The sequence below is a fragment of the Drosophila mauritiana genome, chromosome 2R (assembly GCF_004382145.1).
Source record: "Drosophila mauritiana strain mau12 chromosome 2R, ASM438214v1, whole genome shotgun sequence".
Classification (NCBI taxonomy): Eukaryota; Metazoa; Arthropoda; class Insecta; order Diptera; family Drosophilidae; genus Drosophila; species Drosophila mauritiana.
This window is the reverse complement of record NC_046668.1, coordinates 2359426-2373548: the sequence shown is the minus strand read 5'-3', so window position 1 is coordinate 2373548 and position 14123 is coordinate 2359426. Positions and strand designations below refer to the sequence as shown.

Sequence of the window (14123 nt, the reverse complement as noted above, 5' to 3'; positions counted from 1 at the left end):
ACTTGAACTCTTTCCAGCTTTTCCAATTCAGTACCATGTGAAAATAAACCCTCACTGTAATTTCTCAATCACGCTTTTTGTCGTGTCACGCAGCCGCCAGCTAGTCCTAAATTCATTTGTAAATATACCAACTTTACGGCACCTAAGCTGTGCAGCAAAATCTTCGTTATCTAAGCGCTCTCCTCTCGCGGGCTTTATCTTCCCATCTCTAGCGTTCTGTTGTTCGCATAGCAAGTCGCTCATTATCATTCGCTTTCGTTACCTATGCATATACGCATCGATGCATAATCTCTGTCGCCAAATAAAGGCGTTGGAGTAGGCGCGGGAAAAAGATTTTTGGCACATCGAAAGAAATGTTCAAGACTAATAAAAATATGAAAAATATCTAAACATTTTGCAAAAGAGTGAGCGTAGCAGTTTGGGGCGGTTTGTGAGCGTGTTTTTTGACAAATCAATTCAACTTTTTTTTAATTACAAGACCAATCAAGTTATGAAAAAAAAAGATATACGCAGGCAGATTAACAGCTGCCGGAAGTAGGAAACCGAGCAAATTCAAGGCTGTCGTTTCACTTTCCCGAAAGATTTAACGCTGGTGCAGGCAAAAGAGATTCATGAAGAACTGAAGTTTTTTTTGGCCAATTGCCAAATCTAACCTTATCTTAGTCTGGAAACCAGCTTTCTAAACTGGACTAGTACGTCTAATTAGCTCTGTGTCTTCAGCTCGTTAGGATTAAAGACTGTTTGCTTTGAGAACAGCACAACCAACATTATACATTAATCTAATAACAAAGTTATTTATTAAACGTTTCAATTGGTTAGACACTTTAATTACTCACTTTGCTTAATAATTTTGAAGTATGTGGGCCAATTTGTTTTTAAGAAAAACAATATAAGCAGAAAGTTTTATCTTCAAGGAGTTTCACATTTATTTTTATAAGATGTATCTCTACATTTTACATATTATAAAAGTTAACGCAAGTTGCACTTGCATCAGGGTTCTCGGCACTCGTTGCCGCATACTTCACCTTGATATAACAGCCAACATGCTGTGGTTCTCCAAATAATAGTCAAGAGGGTTCAAGTTTACGATTAGCTTTATTTTAAGATTCAATTCGTAATCTGCTAGCGGTTCTGTTATGTGTCCGTCGAAGACTGAAGACAGGAACCGGGCCTGGTTCCCATCAGAGCTGCGGTTCCAGTATCGCCGGCAGCGTTCGCTGCTGGGGCAGGGTGAGGGGGCGACTACGCATAGCAGTCGGCCAAGTCGCCGAAATATGAGCCGTGCTAAGTCGGCAGTCGTTTATCCAACGTCCGGCGGCTCCGCTGCACCATGGCAACAGGCGTAAGTTGCAGACGCAGCAGTTCGTCGGCAGCGCGTGTGAGTCAGGCCGGTGGGAGGGGGTGTGACGAAGAGCGCAAGAAGAGGGTTCATAAATGCTCCCCCCTCAAGATCTGCGTCCCGCAGATTAGTGAGCCTTGTTCAGCTCGGTTTGGCCCAATGCTTCTAAGTTTGCAGCAATCTCGCGGACATCGGGCATGCCTTTGGTGGACATCAGCTTCTTCCATAGGAAATAAAAGCCTAGGAATATCCAGATTGCGAGTGCCGCCTCGGTGAGAAAAGAGGCTAGTAGCTCACTCGCCACGTTGGACATCTTTTCCAAATTCTTCATGCTCACGTCGTGGACGTATTCCAGGGAAAGTTGAAAGTTGCTGGCCGTTATGTGGCTCAACACGGCCGGCATCGCCATTAGATGACTGACCGAGTAACTGGAATAGTTTTGGCCGTTGACCATTATCGTCTCATTGTCAAATTGGATGATAAAGGAGCCGATCAGGTCGTAGTTCTTTGCAGCCGTTCTTAGAGTTCCGTTGAAGTTGGTCAGGAGGAGCATTCCATCGTCGACTTGCTTAACCACTCGTTGGTTACTTCTTTGATATGAGCATTTGGCCTGGCCGCCCTTCAGTAGCCGAGGGATACAGCTAGCCTCCTCCAGTTTTTGCAGTTCCTCTTCCCGGCAAACAGTGGTATTGCCAATAGAAAAGCAATCTCCTAGGACCGCATAGGTTTCGCTCGAACTTGTGGCTAGCTTATGATGTTCCAGTATAATCTGTTTCCCTTCGCCTATTGTCGCGTACAGGTGTATGGTATAAGGCGGTAATTCTCAACCGCAACCTTAGGGAACGCTAGTATGTATAGTAACAAGGTTCCATTGGTTACAACGGTTGGCCGAGAGAACTCGATGGCTTCGATCACATTCTTATATGGCAGGTTGTCCACTTCCCTCAGTATGGTCTCAATTTCGCCATGGTCCAGCAAATTTGAGTCGACTATGCCGGTCTTTGCCAACTGGCAAGCTCTGACGACTTCGGAAACCTGGTTAGACAGGATAATGGACTTGTGTAGCACCGTCGTAGTGGTATACAAATCGTTGTCCACCGCATTCACCTTTGCAATGACGTTGTTTAGCTGCTCGACGGATTCGTGTGTTGCATCGAACAAGCGCGCGTTTATCCTTAATTGTTGGTCGCTGTTCCTCGAAGCCGTCGCTTGCGCGGCCAAGACGGCGTTCCAATCAGCAGCATCTGGAGATCCAGCCACCCATTTCCAAGCCGACCCCAGCCAGTCCAGTGAGCGGGATTTGCGCCGCGCTCGTCCGGAAAGCCTATTGATTCCTTCCATAGCTGTGTTGAGGTAGTAGTTGACAAGAGCTTCGGCTCTCCTATCCGCCAAGGCTACCGTTTCTTGTCTGATTTCCTCGGCCAGTCTGTTCATCCTTGCAAGATCGACGAGGTGTGCCAGTTTGAAAACACCATTGATTCTCCATACTTCGCCGTGCTGCAAGGGGATCACCGGCCCCTCGTACTTGTAAACGTGGGCAGGATTTACTACGCATGCAGAAATCGAGCTTACAAAAAGACAATTCGTAAATATCTGGTCGTTTAAGTTGTTCTAAGACTACGTAGTGTGTGGGGGTACGGTACATTTTGTGTACTTATATTTTTATTTTTTTATATTTCTTATTTCTTATTTCTTATAATCTGTATTTTTTATATTTTTTTTTTTATAATTTCTTTTTTTTATAATTTCTTTTTTTGTATTTCTTAATTCATTTCTTATTTATATTTTTTTATATAGTTTAATAAAATCTTGATATCGTCAGTGTGTGTTAAATTAGGGTATGCATGGGTGGAATATTTCATTAGCTGCCACAACTTACTTTTATTACTTTTGTTATTCTTTTTCGCGTTTCTTTTTTATATGTGAAAACCACGTCTCAATTTCTTAGATCAGATTTATGGAAAGTTTTTCCTGATCTGGTTTTAACTGTTACCTTGTTGTCTTCCTGTACCTTTTCACATCTGAACCTCGCTTTTTCCTTTGTTTTTATTTGCTTATTTGCAACAAAAACTTCATCTCCCGGCCTATAAGACTTTGGCTCGTCCCTATTTTTATTCCGAGCCATATTACCTCTAATTTGCTTATGCTCAATTAAGCCCCTGATGTCCTCTAAAGTCTGCCGCCGGAAATCTGTCAGACCCTGATAGTTTACCCTTGACGAGCGGTCGAAAAAAACGTCTGCTGGTTTTCGATTCGTTACCGAGTGAACGGAAGTGTTGTAGCGGTCCACTGCTATGTGTACCAGCTCAACGGGTTTGAAGGTAGGGAGCTCATCTTAAAGACAACGATAAATTTCTAGGAACGTAGAGTGGAATCTCTCGACTTGACCATTTACTTCGCTCTTCTGGGTTGGAGCATAATACAGATCGATATCTAGAGACCGAAGATAGTTGAGCACTGTGAGGCATAACAACCCTCGCTCGTTATCCGAAACCAAGACCTTGGGGGCGGTGAAGTAATGTAGGGCCTCCACCAAAGTTTCTCGCAAATGCACGGATGCTTTTGACTGCAGGTGGAAAAGTTTGGCAAACTTGCTAAATTTGTCAATACAACTTAGGTATAACCTTTTCTCGAGCGCAAAAATGTCGATGTGAAGTATTTCACATGGGTAGTTAGGAATTGGCGTAGGTTGTAGGTTTGGTTTGTTAGGGTGTCTCTCATATTTGTAGAGTTTGCAACACCTGCATGAGGAAGTTTGTAGACGGATCGTACTGGACATCCGCGGGAAATAACATTTTTCCAAAAGTTGGAGGCGAATCTCCGTAGGGCCCCTATGTGCTCTACGGTGTTCTTTTTCAATTATTTCACAAATTTCCTCTGCGCCGGACACGTCCGCCACTAGGCGCTGCGTTATCCGAATTTTGTATAAAAGAAAATTCGCTAAGCAGATGGACTGAAAGCGTTGCAAATGTGCTTCCGGGATTTTGACGCCGTTAATTATTACAGGTCGTAGATACGATTGTAACGAGTTGGTTAAATCGGCAAGTGATCCGTCTTTGAGAGGAATCAGATGGCGAGTATAACCTGGGAACGGGTGCTCGCATAGGTATTCCGACCTGGTTGTGTCAAAAATGAGTTGGTTCCTGAAAACGTTGATTGGAGATTCAACGTGGGGAATCAATCGTGAACTGTCGTGTGAAGCGCTATGGGCAGTAGCCAAAGACTGCATATCATCCTCTGGATTAGCATCTAAATCGGTGCTCAACTGGTTAAGCTGAGGCGGAATGCGTGAAAGCGCGTCAGCCACCACATTAGATTTCCCAGGTTTATAGATGAGTTCGCAGTTGTATTCCTCTATACGAGCCTTCCAGCGTTTTAGCTTCGCATTGAAGTTTCTGTTGCCCAGGGCAAACGTTAAAGGTTGATGGTCAGTATATACTTTAATACCACCAGCGCCATATAAGTAAGCCCGAAGATTGTCCAATGACCAAATTATCGCGAGCATTTCTTTTTCGATTGTAGCGTAGTTTTCCTCCGTCTTATTTAATGAACGGGAAATGTACGCTATCGGCCTATCTCTGCCCTGGTCATCCTGTGAGAGGACAGCTCCGATGGCCCAGTTAGAAGCGTCCGTGGTTAGATGAAATGGTTTAGTGAAACATGGGAACGCCAGTATTTCAGAAGAAGAGAGAATTGACTTTAAATCATTAAAAGACTGTAGAGCCGTCTCGTCTAATGTAATTGGCACTTTGCTTGATTGTGAAGATTTTATATTAGCGTACAATCCGCGCGTCAAGTTTGTAAGGGGCTTTGCTACCTTCGCATAGTCCTGAATGAACTTCCTGTAGTATGAGGTCATGCCTAGAAATCTTTTTAACTCCTTAACAGAGGTCGGAGGAGGCATTTCGCTAATTGCCCTGACCTTTTTCGGATCTGCCTTAATGCCGTCGGCCGTGACGATATATCCTAAAAATTCTACCTGCGTGTCTAAAAAATGCGACTTCTCAAGGTTCACCTGGAGGTTTGCTTTTGATAAACTCGCTAATACCAATCGGAGATTTTTCCAGTGTGTGCCGTAATCTTTACTGAAGACGATGATATCGTCAATATAAACGTAGCAGACTTTGCCAATATGCTCGCGCAAAACATCATCGATCATTCTTTGGAAGATTGCAGGTGCATTCTTCAAACCGAATGGTAGACGGAGGAACTCGTACTTTCCATTTAGAGTAGAGAAAGCTGTCTTTGGAATGTCGCTTTCCTTCATGTGGATTTGATGGAATCCAGAAGTCAAATCTAGGGTGGTAAAGTATTTGGCATTGCCAAGGCTGGCTAGCGTAGCGTTTATATCTGGGATGGGGTAAGTGTCGGGTATGGTGACGGTATTTAACCGCTTGAAATCGACTACCATGCGATATTGTTTTTCTCCGTTTGGTTTAGGTTTCTTCGGGACTATCCAGATAGGGGAATTGTAAGGGCTATTAGAGGGTCGAATTATACCGTCCTGCAGCAGTTCATCGATTTGACGTTCGACTTCTCCGCGCATATTGACTGGGTAAGGATAACTTTTAGCATAGATCGGGTCTTGTGTGGTTGTCCGGATTTCAGCCTTGACGGCCGTCTCCACGGACATTCCAGGTAAGGGGGGCTCGAAGATGCGGGGAAATTCCCCGAGAAGGGAATTCAAAATTTCTTGTGTACCATCTGGGTGTTCGGCGGCGAGTAACGGGTTAACGTTTAGTGAAGCTCTCGCCAAAAGAGGGATTTTAATTCCTGGGGTTATTATCAGACAATGGTTTTTCCTATCCACTATGGCTTTTAAGTCTTTGAGAGTATCGTCGCCAATGATACCATCAAAGGAATGTAAATTTGGTAGTACGAAAAAGGTAATATCCGAGTCATTCCCTAGTGGTTTGAAGAATTTACCAACTAGGCGGTGCGTTATCATGATGTTACCCGCAGCGGACAGTACGGAGAAGGGTTTACGGACTGTGGTACACCCGGCTGCAAGCCTTCGGCTAATAAAGTTTTTGTTCGCCCCCGTGTCGATCAAAAACTTTAGCCTTTCTCCCCTCTCCGTAGCATACTCTAAGTACGGTACACTGGAGAGGCGTTGGTCATAAAATTTGCCCCTCCCTCAGTCTCAAGGTTATGTGGAGCATCTGTAGCTCCCTCCGCATTTCCTTGTGGAGAATAATTGTTGGTTCCCTCGACAACTTGAGACTCGTTATCATAATAACCCTCGTGTGAACGGCCTTGGTTGCCCTCACTAGCCGCCGGGGCTAGCGGGGGTGGTGCCAATTCCATGTGGTACAATCTTTGTGCCTTTCGGAATGGGTTGTTTCCTTCGGACATTCTCTTAATACCGGAGCCTTCTTCTTGGCGACCATTGTATCCTGATTGGTAAGATTGACCCGACCGATTGGATTCCATTTTAATGGCCTGTCTAGGACCCTGAGTTCTGTAGGAGTTTTGCGAAAATCTGCCTGAACCAGGAGAAAAAGGGGTTCGGAACGGTGGTCTGGCCTGATGTTGATATGGGCCTGCGAATCTTGGGGCACCCGACGGTTGATAGTTCCGAGTTGCGGAATTCCTTGACATTGCATTCTGCAATCCCATACAAAAGGAGTACGCCTCTGGTAGATTCTTAGGGCTGCGGACAAGTAAGTGTTTGGAACAATCTCCCCCCACTCCTCGGATAAAAACATCCAAAGCCTTGTCTCTGTAGGTTTCTATCAAGGCGTTGACTACTTCACGAGGGTGGTTTCTGGCCTTCAAATTATTTAAGATCAACGAGAGGTGGCCATTAACGTCCATATAGAATCTATCTAGTGGTCTAGAACCTTGGGACATAACGCCGAGCTCATGCTCAAGCGTACGTAAGTCTCGTTTGTCTGCATAATGCAGCGCCAAGACTCGTTTTATGTCGTCCCAATCGTCGTCCTGGACGCCATAGGCCGCCAAGGCCATGTCGGCATGTCCCCTTATCTTCTGTCTAATATGCAAGACAATTGCCCTATACAGGGGTCTGGTTTTAATCAAGTCATAGTCGGTCAGTATTGATTGTGCCCTGTTTATCCAAGACAGGTAAGCCTCCTGCCGTCCTTCGAACGCCTGCAGTTCTTTGACGCAGTCAGGGAGGACCGATATCTCTCTCAGTTCATACTCGGTGCGTGCGCGCACCAGGGGTTGCGATTGGTCGACCGTAGGGTCAGCGTTCCCGCGCTCCTGTTCTAAAATAGCCAACCTATCATTATTCTTCTTAATATCTTCCTTAATGCCTGTCACCACGTTGGTCAGGGCATTGAGGGACTCGCTAAGAGCACGCAGGGTCTCTTCCATTTTGATTTTTAGTTTGCGTTGGAAAGATGCAGGAAGTATTCAAGGTAATAGAATTCGTTATTACTTTACGGAAATGTGAGACAACGGTTTTAACCCGATAAAAAAGAATATCTGTTCTTCTTTGCTTTTTTTTATTTTTCTAAATCTAGCAAATATGGCAATTAAGTTTAATGAAACATTTCACTCACCCTTGTATGCTCTTTATTGGTTTTCGTCGTTATAGGTTGTACCCTTACAGCATGAATATTCTATTGGGATAAGTAAAAAAAAGGTGACTTAGTGTATTGTAGAGAATTTGTATTTTATTCGTCCCATTTCGGGAAATTGGGGAAATTGTATTATATTTGTCGCAGCGTTGGCATTTATTTGAGCCTGACCTTTCGTGTTGGCAACTAAACTTTCCGAGCGAAGCGAATTACAGCCGGCGTGCGTGATCGTCTGTATTCAACTGATCGTATTTTCTACGCATCGATCTATCCTTTACACACGCTAGCTGGACTACACTTGGCGACAGCGCGACAACGCTGTCGCCTCACTCGTAACGGTACTTTGGCGCCAGTCATATTCTACGTTGTAGTCAAATTCTAAGAATGACCTCTCAATATACCGAACTCATTGCGCAGCTGCGTCTTGCAAGCACAGTGGTCAAAATACATTCGTAATGCGACATATTTGTTTTCTTTTGAACTGTGGTGTTGTGCATGTGTTTATACAATTTTTTTAGTGTATTTTGATATTCCATATTGCATGTGCGCTACGCATTTTGTAATATTTTTTTCTTGCGTGCGTGCTGTTACAGGTTTTTATTGATGACCTCTAATTTACTTCGGCACTGGGCACAGTGGTTCCGTAGTATCCCTTTTGGCTGTTTGCCTACTAAGGTACGGCCGCCACACAACTTGTTGGGCGGTTTTTTTTGGGTGCATTCCACACCACTTAACGTATCCAACAAGCTGCCACACACCACTTTATCACGCTGGGCGCTCATATTACTCGTATTGCCGCAGGTAAACTGCTGCAATGGTTAATTATTGGTTTATGCCACACAATCTTTTGCACTCGCGAATTGGCAAGGAAAAAAAAATTTTTCCACAAGCCGTACCGCCGCAGTGGGTTGATTATGTTTTAATTACGTTATAGGTATCGTACAACTCTTGCGCTCGGCATGGACGACGTAGCGTCCTCCGGTAGCGGGTCGTTGTTTTATTAATTTAAATTAGGTCTTGGCGCAACATAGGTTTACATTTTTATTTCAGAAATTTTACACCTTTTATTGAATTATGCAATTTTTGTTGCGCCCCGGGATGGGCGTAGTTCCCCCCGGCAGTAATTGCTATTTTATCATTTTATACACGGCTCACGCAACACTTCTTTTTCTTTTATGGATTTCAGATCTTAATCTGACTTATGCACACCACCACCATTTTTACGCACAAATTTCCACAATTTTTTTGTATCACTTTTATCGGCCGGACACTGCCGGTCCCTGTTCGGGCGCCAGCAAGTTGCACTTGCATCAGGGTTCTCGGCACTCGTTGCCGCATACTTCACCTTGATATAACAGCCAACATGCTGTGGTTCTCCAAATAATAGTCAAGAGGGTTCAAGTTTACGATTAGCTTTATTTTAAGATTCAATTCGTAATCTGCTAGCGGTTCTGTTATGTGTCCGTCGAAGACTGAAGACAGGAACCGGGCCTGGTTCCCATCAGAGCTGCGGTTCCAGTATCGCCGGCAGCGTTCGCTGCTGGGGCAGGGTGAGGGGGCGACTACGCATAGCAGTCGGCCAAGTCGCCGAAATATGAGCCGTGCTAAGTCGGCAGTCGTTTATCCAACGTCCGGCGGCTCCGCTGCACCATGGCAACAGGCGTAAGTTGCAGACGCAGCAGTTCGTCGGCAGCGCGTGTGAGTCAGGCCGGTGGGAGGGGGTGTGACGAAGAGCGCAAGAAGAGGGTTCATAACTTAAATCTTTGGGCTTATAAACTGAATACAATTAAATATTAATTAGACCCGTTAGAAGTTGTCGTTGAGCAGTTCGCACCAAAAATATACATGGATTTGTTGACGTCTCTTTCACTGCCATATATTTTTCCAGCTTTTTTAGCCATTGATCCCAAGAGGTCTTGAGAAATTTTGTGTGCCGATCTTAGGGAAGATGACCATTCTTTTAATCCTATTTCATCCTAAAAAAAATATTGTATCTGCTTAAACGGTAAGAAAGAAAAGGATTTATTTAGCTTACTGAGTTTGTCAAAATGATTCTGCCATCACGGGTTCCATCATTAATGCGAATTTGAATGCAATTCTCGTTTTTGTGCAGAATGAAATCCGATGATATATCTTCTACTTGGTCCATAAAAATTAGTTCTGGTTTATTATTTCCACTTTCCGAATGTAGCTCCAGCCTAAATGAAAAAGAATTTACTTAAAAAGAATTTATAAAACAAGGTGTCCTATGTCAAATGATGCACTAAACAATTTTCAAATTGTCTGTGCCCACAGTTACAAATTTTAAAGATCTGACGTATTAACGCTTTACCAAATGCCTCAGAAAAATATTTATGTCGCGGTTTACGTATCAATTACCAACAATAACAAACAGCATTAAGGTATGCAAAATATTTAATTATTATTATTATTGAAGTAATTGCGGATTTTTTAAAAGAAAGTAAATGAATTTTTCATAAAACTTAGAATGAACTTTAATCAAATATATAATTGCCATTTTGTTCGATAACCTTTTGCCATCTTCCTGGCAAATTTAGTATTCCACGCTCATAGAACTTCTGGTCTTTATATGCAAAAAAACTGAACCGAGTGCGATTTTATAGCCTCATCATTGCTAAAAGTTTTACCATGTAAGTAGTTCTGCAAAGATCGTAATAAATGGTAGTCTGATGGGGCAAGGTCAGGGCTATATGGTGGATGCATCAAAAGTTCCCAGGCAAGCTCACTCAGTTTTTGGAGAGTGACCAAAGAAGTGTGCGGTCTAGCGTTGTCCTGGTGGAATATGACACCTTTACGATTGACCAATTCTGGTCGCTTCTCCTTGATGGCCAAAACCAATTTTGACACTGTCTTCCTTTTAAGGCTTCATCACCATTTACATCTCGTAACTTTTTAGCAACCTGCTCCGCGTTCTTTCCTTTACGGAAATAATAAAGTAAAATATGACGAAAATGCTTCTTTGTGGGCTCCATATTAAAATTGACGCCAAACAAACAAATGTAAACAAAATTTCGCGCACTTGTTTTCTAAAGCAAGCTAAAAGTAACAGCTGATAACTGACAGAAGAAAGAATGCAATTACAGAGTCACAATCCGTTGACAAAATTTGTCAACGCCGACTATCCGCAATTTCTTTTTGGGCAACCCAGTATATTATTACTATTATATTTACTATATATAAAAGTAAAGGTTTATATGTGTGGGCTGCCGATCAAATGAAAACAATTCTTTTCGTAAGGGCCTTGCAAACCTGCATACCATCATACTTAGCCTTCAAGAGGCATTCGATGTATCTTAGAGGTGTGTTACCGTCTATGAGCACTGCTGGCACAGTAATAACGGGCTGGTCACTGAATATCGTATTGTTGATCTTTAGCAATATGCCGGCAGATGTAACCCTAATTCAAACTATTGCTGCTCAACAGTAAACATTTAAGTGACGAGCTTGGATTCAAGCGATAATGTAAAAAACCACTCTAGCGTCATTATTAGAATTATTTATGTTCGTCGTTCCTTAAAATCGACAATGATAATTCTAATTTTGTTTCTACACTAGAAACAGCGTTTATTTGGTTTTCACAGAGCTAACGCAATACAATGTATGTATTTTCTTTCGGCATAAACATATTAAAACATATTCTGTTTATAACTTCAAAGCGAACTGTCGTGTTTTATTCCGCGCTCCCACTCACATTTAACAAGTCGCTTGCCAGTTTTGATTTTGTATCTTTGTACAGTGATCCGAAACGAATCAAGATAAAATGCTATAGTCAAGTTCCCCGACTATCAGATACACGTTTCACAGCTAGTCTGAATGAGAACGCAAAAGTTCATATTTTTTTTGGAATATCAATAGATATTGAGAAATAAAATGAGAAAAAATGCAAAAAATTGTTTCAATGTGTGGGCGTGACCGGTTCGGCGGCTGTAGTTCGTTAGAGTGGGCGTGGCAAAAAGTTTATTGACAAATCGATAGAATAAAAATTTAAGACTAATAAAATTATGAAAAAATTACGAAAAATTATTCAAAATGTGGGCTTGGCAGTTTTTGGCGGTTTTAGGGCATTAAAGTGAAGTACGCTTGTTTTAACGGCCGAACAAGTGATGAACCAGCTAAGGTCGAAAATCTTAAATACTGTTGTGATGATTGCCTAATGTTTGTGATCGAGATGAAATCGTGTATGCGCGAAACGTAAGGTGGCTTAAAAGAACTGATATGTAGTTTTGGCGTAGGAAGAGATTGTTTTCGACGATCTGATGAAAAACATTCCATGCTACATTCGCAGTTTAGTAGCGTTAAGGTATATACGAATCTCCAAAGCGCAAGAAAGCCTAATGGGAACACCCCGCAGCCACTGGCATGGGATCTACAGGACTCAACAGCTGATCAGCCGTTAATCACAGCAAATCCTCAACTGTTGCTAAGATCGGCAGCTAAAAACGGTTCGGAGCAATCCGATCAATCCGTTGTGAAGTGAGTCCAACTTGGGATTGCTAGAGATTCCGATGTATTTGTACTGGTTTCTTAATCGGTTTACCACCAAAAATAAATATTGAGCACGGACTATTTGCACAAGTTGGCCTTTCAGAAATACAGTGCCAGTACGGCAGTGTCAAAACCCCTCACGTGGATCCACTAAAGAAACAAATTTTCTTTTTCGGCTTTCCCCTGATTAAATATCATCTGATATATTGTCTTATATACAAGGCAAAACAAAAGCCGATAATATAAAAGCGGAAGATTATGAAAAAAAAACTTGAATAATTGTTTAAAAGTGTGGGCATGGCTGATTTGTAGGTGAAAGGAGGGCCGCGGACACCGTGTTTATGGAGGTACTATTTAACGCGTCCCGTTACTCAGAATTCATATGTGGAAAGCTGTAATTTCCGATAAATCTGTTTACGTAACGTGCTCTTATATTCCGCCGCCGTCTACTGAATTCCCAGAATATCTAAATCATTTGTCCGCTCTTCAATGCGTCTCAAATATATGGTCTGATAGGGGCCCACTGGTAGTTCTAGGTGATTTGAATATACCAGGCTTAATGTGGTTCCCAGAAGAAAAATCGAATATCCCTTTTCCCTATATACATGACTTTCCTGACGGCTTGTTCGATTTATCGTTGTCGCAAGTTAATTATATTCAAAGCTATCTTCGTCGATTTTTTTCTATGTCTTGGAACAATTCCTGAAAGTATGTTTCGTCCAGAGTAGCACCTCTTACTCAACTTCAAGATTCATATTATCCCACTTTCAAAGAAAACAATCGACAATTCCTGTTAGCACAGGATACGAGACAGTTTTTTAATTTCGTTAGCACTAAGCGCAAAACAATTTCTCTCCCTCTTGTTTTTGTTTGTTATTTTTTGATAATACTACGAAAACATCGGATCAGGCAAAAACGGATCCATTTGCCAAGTTTTTTCAAATACCGTATTCTACGTTACCTCATACCCAGCAGCTATACTCTTACGCGGTATCAAAGTCGAATTTAATGTTTTGTCCCAATCTAAAATCTCACTGTTTTACGATCTTCATCATGTTAAGCCTGTCTGGAAGGAGGCCTTTATAATTCCTCTTCATAAAAATTGTAGCAAATTGGATTCAAGCAATTACAAAGGAATCTCTAAATTGTCGGCTATCCCAAATCTTTTCGGAAATGTTATCTCTTTGCGGCACCTTTGTAGGTCAATTATATAACCATGTCAGCACGATTTTATGAAAAGCAGCTTAAGAACTACTAACCTTTTGGAGCTAACTTCCTTTTTAATACAGTGCTTCTAACAGATTTCACCCACACTGACTTTAGTAAACCATTTGACTCTGTTAATAATTCCCTTCTAGAAGGGGAACTTTATTTATTACATTTCCCTGTTGATCTTTTGAATAGCAATTTAAATTATTTGAATGGCGAACGCAAAGAGTCCTCTTAAAAATTTATTTTTCTTGTATTCTTCGAGTTATACCGTTTTACACTACGATGAACGTGTAAAAAACAAGAAATATTTGTAAATTAAATCATCACGGTTTTATCAAACGCAGATCAACAACCACCAACGTTTTGGAGCTATCTTCCTACAGGGCTTCAAAAATAACCTTCTACACTGACTTTAGTAAAGCATTTGACTCTGTTAATCATTATCTTCTATTATCTTAAGCAACTAATAGAAGTACAATTTTACATAATATGGGCGTGGCAGTTTCGGTCGGTTTTAG

At 42.1% G+C, this 14123-nt stretch overlaps 1 protein-coding gene and 1 long non-coding RNA gene across 5 annotated transcripts in view; one reads left to right on the top strand and one right to left on the bottom strand.

The window, feature by feature from the left end:
* LOC117138285 (G protein-coupled receptor kinase 1) overlaps positions 1–14123 on the top strand; it is a 134441-nt gene that overhangs the window by 62111 nt on the left and 58207 nt on the right. The window lies entirely within an intron of this gene.
* LOC117138286 lies at positions 9777–11046 on the bottom strand. Its single transcript, XR_004459194.1, has 2 exons — positions 9923–11046; positions 9777–9863 (listed from the first exon to the last, which is right to left on the bottom strand). It is a non-coding gene; the product is annotated as an uncharacterized LOC117138286 (long non-coding RNA).